Here is a 10471-nt window from a genome sequence, read left to right on the forward strand (position 1 = left end):
AAACTCAAAAAAAAACTCTCTCTCTCTCTCTCTCTCTCTCTCTCTCTAAAAACAGCATGCTCATTGTACCAAATTGACTCTAGTCCTACATCATCCCAATGATTGTTAATTCAATTCCCCCCAATAAAACATTTTTATAAACTAAACTCTCTCTCTCTCTCTCTCTCTCCTCTCTCTCTCTCTCTCTCTCTCTCGGAGAAGGATGAGAAATCGGGTGGGCACACGCGCTTCGCTCCCTACAATTACAACCTACCACACACATGATCCCGATAATGCGATTTGACGAAAAAGATAAAAACACGGCAGAGTTACGCTAGGCGGGCCATTTAAAACGGGAGGTGCGTGGGGGAGAGAGAGAGAGAGAGAGAGAGAGAGAGAGAGAGAGAGAGAGAGAGAGAGAGAGAGAGAGAGAGAGAGAGAGAGAGAGAGAGAGAGACGCAGAGGTCTGAGTGAGTGCGAACGGCGTGGCCGCGTTTTAGGACTAATTAGTCCAGGTGGATGCAGAGCCCGGCAGAGCCCCAGTCCCGTTGCAGTGCAGCGACTTTGTCATGTAAATACACGCTGGCCGGCCGGACATGCACCTCGACAAACAAAAAACAAAAAAAAAAGCGACGAAACTGAAAACGAAATAACAATAAAACACCCTCGCGCGTTAACGCGCCGCGGTGTTCCCACACTGCACTAATTTCGGGACGGTTGTTTTTCGTTTTGAATTTTAATCAGTTCAACACCCCGATTTTTACTCGGCGCTTCTCCCACACTAGAGGGCGGCACGGCACTGAGGAGCCGCTGGACCTAGCTCGGTACACTGTTAAAAAGTTGAAAGCGAGACCTTCAGTTTGCCTGACTGTACACAAGTCGAGTGGAGGAAGCCGGTGTGGACAATCGGGCGGCACGTGTTTAATCAGGAACCCTTTGGGAGTTTTGATCGCGCTGATGAGAATCGATGAATCGTTTGGGCATCGGGGCAGCATTAACGCTAATTAACGGACTGTGGAGCGTCCATTGAAGGCCCTCCGGGAGTCAGGCAGGCAGGCAGGCAGGCCAGACGGACAGCCTGCGACGCCGCCCGCCCGCCGCGCGCGCCCGTTGGGTGGCCTACCCTCACGGCGCGCTCCGCTACACTGCCGCCGTCGCCATGGCAACCAACGGGCGCCATGCCGCCATGCCGGCCTACCAGGGCGTAGCGGCGCGGGCCGCCATGAAGCCGACCCGCAGGCAGACGCCTTCGGCGCTCTCTCTCCCTCTCTCGCTCGCCCCCGGCCCCCGGCCCGCCCCGCGAGTGCGAGAGAGACAGCGCCAGTGCGCTGGACGACGTGGTCTGGCGCCTCCTGTCACGCTCCAGGACGCGAAGGCCCGAAGGCCGCCGGGCGCGTGGCACGCGTGCCTGCAGGCCCAGTCGCGCTGTCTCTCTCGCACCTGCGCGGGACGCCCCATGAGTGCGAGAGAGACAGCGCGACGACTCTCGGAATCAGTCTGCTGGGCCGGCCACTACACGGTAAGGGCCAGATAGGCTTGACGTAATCACGACCGGAAACGGCCTACTTCCGTTCCGGAACCTGAAGGGAGTGTCGCAGTGTCGCATCACCTCACTCAGGAGGAGCCCGGTCCGGCCAGGCCGGGACAGGCCAGGCCGCACAGTGGGCCAGAAGACCGGTGGACGCGGCCAAAACTCTAGACGCGTTTTGAGCTCCAGAGTCGCTAAATGGGACTCGGACCGAACGTGTGACCCCACCAATGGATTCCTCGTTCGAAGAGCAATCCATTGGTGGGGGTCACACGTTCGGTTCGAGTCCCATTCAGCGACTCTGGAGCTCAACACGCGTCTAGAATTTTGGCCACCACTTCCAGTCTTCTGGCCCACTGTGGGCCGTCCTCACCCACCGGTCCCAGACGTCCCAATGGCCCCGTCGCGGTCCCCGTGGACACCATCACCGCGGACGCCGCGTCAGCTCACCTGCAACACCCAAAAAGCGAAAGGGTTAATTTCTCTCTCCGGCAGACACTTCGAGAGGCGGCGGACCACCGTGAAGTGGGAATCGATGGCATAACCGCCGACACCGATGCAGGAAAGTCGGCGGGCCGTGGTCGGACATCGAATTTTCAATGTAGTCACGCAAACGGGACTCGAACGGAACGTGCGACCCCACCAATGGATTCCTCGTTCGGAGAGCAATCCATTGGTGGGGTCACACGTTCGGTTCGAGGCCCGATTAGCGACTCTAGAGCTCAAAACGCGTCTCGAGGTTCGACCGCCTGCACCGAGCTTCTGGCCCACTGTGCGGCAAAACAAACGCCGACCGTGACCTTCCTTAACGATTGACGCAGGGGGGGGGGGGGGGGAATTGACAACGAAGAATGGCCCGTGCGTAATCCTTGCTGATGAGTCCAAGCCCATCATAGACGGCCGGCCGCCCACGCCAACGCACCTGCCTTGTGTTTCACGAGTGGCGGACAGACAGACAGACAGACAGGCAGACAGACGGACTGGCTGGCAGACAAACAGACAGGCGGCAGCTGAATCTCGCTGGCAGACAAAAGGAGGGAATAAGGCCCCCGGTAGTAATTCTATTCATCTCCAGGCGGCCGTCGCTTCGCGAGTCTGGCGACGCGACGCGACGCGCTGGGTTCCGCGGGGGTGTCCGCGACGTCCGCGTCCGAGAGACGCCCGGGCGCCAACGCCCGCACAGTGGGCCAGAAGACCGGTGGAGGCGGCCGAAACTCTAAACGCGTTTTGAGCCCCAGAGTCGCTAAACAGGACTCGAACCGAGCGTGTGACCCCACCAATGGATTCCTCGTTCGGAGATCAATCCATTGGTGGGGTCACACGCTCGGTTCGAGCACCATTTAGCGACTCTGGAGCTCAAAACGCGTCCGGTATGGCAACACCGTGAAGTGGTGAACTCGCGCCCCCCCAGCGGAAGCAGCTGGGGGCGACGTCGACACTCACTGCAGTGCGGCCGTAAGAGGGGAGAAAACGTGGGGGGCCGTCCCTAAAGCCAGGCCGACCCATGCAAATCAAAGGGTGGAAATGTGTGCAGATGCATTCGGGTGAAAGTGAAGCCCAACTATGCAGAATAAACGAGTGTGGTAACGACGGAGCCTCGATCTTCATCTCGACGTCTCGACACTTTGATGCAAGCCCCCTCCTCGAGCGACGAATGAATTAATGATGGGAGCGGTTTAGCGACGCCCCCCGAGGTGGAGCTCGAGAGCGCCGCAAGCCCTGTTGCCTTGTGTCGTCGGCGTTTCCCACGCCACGTCGCGACTCGGTCAGACGGTCACGGCATTCGGAAGTCGAGTGCCAACAGTGCCAGCCTGGGGCCAGCTTTGCCAGCCTTGACCATACCCGGGCACCGCCAAGCCTCCAAGGACTCGAACGTCCCACATCTTTTTCATTCTCCCGCACATTTCTCCGCCGTGTCACAGTGGGCCAGACGACCGATGGAGGCGACCAAAATCCCGGACGCCTTTCGAGCTCCAGAGTCGTTAAATGGGACTCGAACCGAACGTGTGACCCCACCAATGGGCTCCTCGTTCGGAGAGGAATCCATTGGTGGTGTCACACGTTCGATTCGAGTCCCGTTTAGCGACTCGGGAGCTCAAAACGCGTCTGGCGTTGCGGCCGCCTCCACTGTGCGTTTCCTAGAGTGCGGAGCGATTTTCACCGCACCTTGCCGCCAAATGGCGGCCGAAAGGCGGGCGAGACATTCCAAGGACGGCGGTACACTGCATGTGCATGAATGGCAATTACCTCTTTCCGCTGTGCCGCCGCTGGCCGTGCCTCTCCACTGACTGCCTCTCCACTGACTCTCCCCACAGCAGTTCCGCGCTGGACCAGCCGATATGTCGGGCATCTAGACCAACTGGGCGGCCGCTACGTTTGTTTTGAGCTACGTGTGCGCGCGTGTGTATGTGTGTGTGTGTGTGTGCGCGCATTGGGGCCGAAACCCAAAAGGCCTAAGCGTGATGCGCCCCTTTACTTTCCCCGCTCCTTCGCCTCCACGTGCCGCTGCTTTCGTGCCTCTCTCCGTCTCTCTCGCACCCCCACGCCACGCTGCGCCACGCCCCGTGAGTGCGAGAGAGACGGACCGCCCGCGCCGTCATCGAAATCACTCCGCATGTCAGCGGCAAGGCATCGCGGCCGAATCAGAAACCCTATCAGTTAACGACACGAAACGAAAATAAAAGCGACTTTCGTCCGGATTCCTTCGCCGCTGGAATGCGAGGAGTCCTCGTCACCCACAGACACACATGTAACGAAGGGAAAGGAGGAGGGGAGGAAGAAAAAAATTAGAGGACACCGAGCCCTGTGTCGCAGCATCGCTGTCATACACTGTAAACCACACAACGTGCCAAAAAAGACAAATTTTACAACGAAAAAAAAAACAACGAAAAGGCAAGTGACCACTTTGGTCTACTTTCTAGTAATTCAATTTTGACTGAAAGAAATTTTTCGGCCTCTTTTTTATTTTTGCAGAAGTGAAGAGTCTTCTGCCACGCAGCATTTCCTAGAAGACGAAGACTCTTTTTTTACTCCACGAGTTCCTCCTTGATTTCGCCCTCGCTGACTTAATTCCGAAAGAGGGCAGGCGAGGGTGACAGTCAGGATGCACCTGCACGAGTAGTACGCCGAGTACAGAGCGAATGCATTATGGGGCTTTCTATTTTCACTCCACAGGTAGTGCCCAGGACGTACTCTGTCAAGCGGTCGAAATCCCGGACGCGTTTTGAGCTCCGTATGAGTCGCTGAACGGGACTCGAACCGAACGTGTGACCCCACCAATGGATTGCTCTCCGAACGAAGAATCCATTGGTGGGGTCACACGTTCGGTTCGAGTCCCGTTCAGCGAGTCTTGGAGCTCAAAACGCGTCTAGAGTTTCGGCCGCCGCCACCGGTCTTCTGGCCCACTGTGCAACGCACAGGTGCAACAACACGGCTTGCCAGCCGCAACACTTCGCTTGTTAGCGGGGAGGGGCGCATTCTCATTTTCCACATCGGATGCGCCGCGGCGGTCCGTCGCTCTGTCTCTCTCGCACCCGAACGGGGCGCCCCACGAGTGCGAGAGAGACAGAGCGACGGTTCTCGGAATGAGTCTGCTGGCGCTCGGCCTGCTTGATATGCCTGCACCTGCTGCAACGCCGCGGCGCAACCGTCGTTCTGTGGCGGCGGGGAAAAGGCTTGGCGGTCATCGAGTGCTACAGTGTGGCGGCCTGGCGGCCCACAGTGGGCCAGAAGGCCGGTGGAGGCGGACAACACTCTGGACGCGTTTTGAGCTCCAGAGTCGCTAAGCAGGACTCGAAGCGAACATGTGATCCCACCAATGGATTCCTCGTTCGGAGAGCAATCCATTGGTGGGGTCACACGCTCGGTTCGAGTCCCATGCGACTCTGGAGCTCAAAACGCGTCTAGAGTTTCGGCCACCTCCACCGGTCGTCTGGCCCACTGTGCGGCCACGGCCATCACAGTGGCGCAGCGATGACGTTGTCGAGGCTGTCACTGCCGTCACTGCATACCCACGCTTTCGAGTAACAAGACTTTCACGTCCCGAACGGGTAGGTCGTGTGTATCGAAACACGCTCCGTCTCTCTCGCACCCCAACGGGACGCCCCTCGAGTGCGAGAGAGACAGAGCTAGCCGGCGCCACGCGGGCTGCGGCACGACGCGACCCACGCGACCGCAGCGCCGCCCAGAGCGATTCCCAGGTGGTCAAGGGAGGGGGGGGGAGGCTCGCAGATTAGAATCTTCGACACGGAATTTGATTTATTTCTTGGATAGTTTTTTGTTTTCGATCAAAGTTCCGTTTACAGAGCGTGGTGAATAAACGAACGGGCCCGAAGACGGCGGGATTTGAACCTTCGACCTTGGTCTCCGGACGCCGCACCCTTGCGCGCACGCATACCAGGCCTCACGACTGCCAGGCACGCCGTGCAGTGCACTCATCGCTGGCTCTTCTGTCTCTCTCTCACACCGCAAGGGGAAGTCCCACGAGTGCGAGAGAGACAGAGCGACGAGACGGCGCCGGCGCCTCGGCGGCGCTTCCTTCCAGGACATGTCCTGAGGACGATACCCAAACACAGACGTACACGCCGTGCAGCGCGCCGGGCGTGGCGCCTTGTCGCCCTCTCTCTCTCTCTCTCTCTCTCTCTCTCTCTCTCTCTCTCTCTCTCTCTCTCTTCTCTCTCGCACCTACACGCCACGCCCCGTGAGTGCGAGAGAGACAGAGCGACGACTTGCAGCCGGAAGGAGAAGAAGAAGCTCCGCGTCAACGTGACGGAGGGACGGACAGACAGACAGACGGTCCTGGGAGAATGCTTGGCCCCGCGGCGACACCGGTGGGGCGTCACCTCCGGACGCCTTGTACGGAGGGCCGACACGCCGAACAAGCGCTGTCTCTCTCGCACTCACGGCGCTGCATGGGACTCGAACCGAACGTGTGACCCCACCAATGGATTGATCTCCGAACGAGGAATCCATTGGTGGGGTCACACGTTCGGTTCGAGGCCCATTCAGCGACTTTGGAGCTCAAAACGCGTCTAGAGTTTCGGCCACCTCCACCGGTCTCCTGGCCCACTGTGCGCCGCCTCCGAAGGCTCCAGAGGCTCCAGACGAGGAAGTTATTTGGGCCGGAAGTTGCTGCTCATCGGAACTAGGAACGTCGGCAAAGCACCAGCGCCCTGTTTCCAGCCGCCTCTCAAATAAAAGCGGCTCACGTGTCTGCACGCCGCGCATCCGGTAGGGGTGCACACTGCAAAAAATATTTTCCCCTGGAATTTCAGAAATTTTTAACAGTGAAGGGCGCGACTCGTCCTTCCAAACGTGGCAACAATGCAAGAAGACAGCCCAGGGTGTCGCGTCGCTAAGCGTCGCTCTGTCCATTCATCAAACGTGACTGCTTTTTATTCACATTCACTCGCTCATTCCAACAGTGTACGCCCGTTGCAGCGGGCTGATTCGTCTCTCTCTCTCTCTCTCTCTCTCTCTCTCTCTCTCTCTCTCTCTCTCTCTCTCTCTCTGCAGGTGTGGCCGGCCCGCTTATGGGCCTCATTACGCACGTCTGTCATGGCCGCGTCGCGCGCCGCCCTAGCCTAGCGTCCCGAGTCCCCACATTGATTCCCATTGACACACTGCCTCGGTGCACTGCACCGCCGCGCTGCAACGCCCAGTCACAACCAATCATTTTCAAAAAACATTTTTAAAAAACTTCAAGAACTTTAATTTTTTTAAAATTTAAAAAACTCTTCAAAGTCTTTAAAAAATTTAATTTTTTTAAAAATTCGAAAAAATCTTCAAATTTTTAAAAAAGTTTTAAATTTTCAAAAATTTATAAAGTTTTACAAAATTTACAAAATTTTAAAAATATGAAAAATTTACACGATTTTTGCTCAAATTTATGGTTGATTGCGAATAACTGGGAACCACCCCACTGAGATTTCCGTCACAAGGAGCCCCCCTCCCTTCCCCACCCTGCTTCAAGGGCGGGGGGGGGGGGACTCACCCTCATGGCCGTGCAGAGCCGAGCCCCGCGTCTTATCTCGATCTCCGTCGGCCTCGATAGAAAGAAGAGGAAGCCGGTGCCATAATTACGTCGCGTTGCCTCTCTCTCTCTCCCTCTTTCCCCCTCGACTACGAGACCACCGCGACAATCTCCCCGCCATCGGCAGGACCTCAACGCGCGCACCGCCCTCCTCAAGTCACTCAATCAATGGCCATCACAAAAAATTTAAAAACAAAAAACGCTAACGCTAACGCTAACGTGGAAGCAGATGACATTCTAATGAGAATGTTTATTTTAATGTATGCTTGTTTATCACTTCATTCACCAAAATTGACAACTCTCGACTCCTTTCTCCCGATACAGCTGCCGGGCCCTTTCACGTTTACGCTCTCGTTGTGCTTCCTGGGGGCCATAGCTTAAGCCGCTTCGCCTGCTTCTTCCCACATATCTTAGCTGTTACACTTCACACGTGCAACGCGCTCCTTCAAGCCAGCCGGTGACACTGTAGCAGTTGTTGTGCGTGCGATGCGGTGCCCCCGCTCCCCTCGCCTCGAGCGGCCTGCGGTATCGCCGGCGGCGGGGCCACGCTGCATCCTGCATCGGTATCAGCCGAGCGAAGCCGACCTAGCTCCGAAGGCGATACGAGCTGAGCAGGCCACGCTTCGGCCCTGCTTGAGAGCCGAGCCGAGCCGGCCGAGCCTTGCCTAGGCCTGCTACGCAGCACGCAACGCCACTGCGCCCTGCGCTGGCGGCGGGGAGGTAGAGGGGGGGGGGGCAGGCCCCATGCCCTTTTCCGGCCCAGGCCGGCTTCACAGACGCATGGTCCCGCCCCGCCTTAAAACTATCTCGAGAGTAAAAGCAAGCTGACACCTTCATTGCAATTGTATAGCTTGCTTTTGCTTTAGCAACGGTGTCATCTGCTAAAAATGAGAATCACAATGAAAGCATATCAGCGCCTTACGTTTTTCTCGTTGCCACTCCTTCTTCTTCTTCACTCTCCCTCCGAGTGTGCAACGCCCCGCTGGACGCGAGTAAGTACATACTCATGCGGGCTGGAGGGGAGGGGGAGGTCCATCCTGGTACGGACGGCGCTGCTTGCTCTAATTGCTGGACTTCCGCCGCGCCAGACTCGCCACTTGGGAAACGCCTCGCCTTCGGAGCCTTCGGGCCACTTCGGTCGGCCGGCCGGCCGGCCAGCCAGGCTGTAACTACCAGATTTACTAACTAACTGACCATTAGCGGGCAGGCCACGGCGAGGAGAGCCCAGGAACACCCCGGCTGGAACACCCAGGGGCCGCAGGAACACCCAAGTGGGCGCGGGGAACGCCCATAGGGGCTGCTGGAACACCCTGGAACACCCAGGCGGCCGGGTGGCCAAAACGCAGGGGTTCATGACCTGGCCGGCTGTGGGCCGCAGACCTCCACGCCGAGCCCAAGAATGTCCCGGGGAGCGTCAGCCCGACAGGCCCCTCGTCAGGCCCGGCCGCGCGCCTCGCGGGTGTGACTCATGCTGCCCCGCGAGCCCCGCGAGCAGGGACTCGGCTTAGAGAGGCCCTCTGGAGAGGCTCCCCGCACGGAGAGGCCCTAGAGAGGCTCGGAGCGCCGCGCGCCCGAGTCCGCCGGGGATCGGCACTCATTTGTCAATTTATTGTGATCCGCCTGGACGGGCCTTAGGCCTGGGCTGCCTTGGGCATTCCAGCAGAGAGTCCCTAGAGAGAAAGAGAGACACACTGTCTGTTTATGCGGCCGGGCACAATGCACGCACCTCACGACGCCCTGCAGTCTCTCTCTCTCTCTCTCTCTCTCTCTCTCTCTCTCTCTCTCTCTCTCTCTCTCTCTCTCTCTCTCTCTCTCTCTCTCTCTCTCTCTCTGTCTCTCTCTCTCTCTCTGTGTGTGTGTGTGTGTGTGTGTGTGTGTGTGTGTGTTTGACAGAATGACGCGCAACTCTCGCTGCTCAATGGACGGGTTTATAATCCCCGAGCCTCCCGTGGCGCGACGCGTCCAAACACCCCCACCGTCGCCGTTGCACACAACAACGGGACACACACACACACACACACCTGGAAAATGCACGTGAAACAGATTAATTAATGTGTCTTCATTATAAAACTACACCGCCGCACATATAACGCGCGCCACGTGTGGAGTATTGCAGTTCACACGCATCCCGCGCCAGCACACACAAACACACACACACAGGCCACTCACGTTGTGATTTTCTTTCGCAATTACATTCATTACAATTTCAACAGACGTCAAAAAAAATATTTGAGCGAAAAGAGTGAACAGGGCACAAAACTAACGCACAATGTTGTGAGTTTGATTTCGGTTGCAGCTGGCCGATGGGCATTTTATGCAGAGTGTCACTTCATATTTTTGACCGGGAGTTCGACGGGGAAGGCCACGGCTAAATGGTCGTTCGCGCCAACGCCCACGCCTCTATCCTCCACTGACTGCCTCTCTATCCTTGCCGTCCGTCTATCCTCTCTTTCGTCGCGCCTATCTGCCGCGCGGAGACTTGAACGGGCGGGGCGACGAGAGCGCGAAGGATCTGCCTCTCTGTCGCACTCACGAGGCGTCCCGCGGAGGTGCGAGAGAGGGAGAGAGAGAGAGAGACCGCCCGACGAGGAAACGCGGCGACAAATTAAAAACCATCGACAAGGCGGTGGCCAATCGTCGCTCACCTGCCCACTGGTTCCGAACCGCGCCTTCGCCGCCGCCGTCTCTCTCTCTCTCTCTCTCTCTCTCTCTCTCTCTCTCTCTCGTGGGCCGTCCCGTGTGGGTGCGAGAGAGACAGCGCGATGCCCGCAGCAGGGGCAGATTAGCCGGAGCTGATGATGACTAAGAATAGCGTGCCGATGCCGGACGCGTGCTAGGACGTCGCTTCGGCTCACCCCGAGCACTCCCCGAACGCATTCCGAAGGCATTCCGAACGCGCCACGAAGGAACCATTTCCTTTTTGGGGTGTGGGA

This window comes from Thrips palmi, unplaced genomic scaffold, assembly GCF_012932325.1.
Source record: "Thrips palmi isolate BJ-2018 unplaced genomic scaffold, TpBJ-2018v1 HiC_scaffold_18, whole genome shotgun sequence".
Classification (NCBI taxonomy): Eukaryota; Metazoa; Arthropoda; class Insecta; order Thysanoptera; family Thripidae; genus Thrips; species Thrips palmi.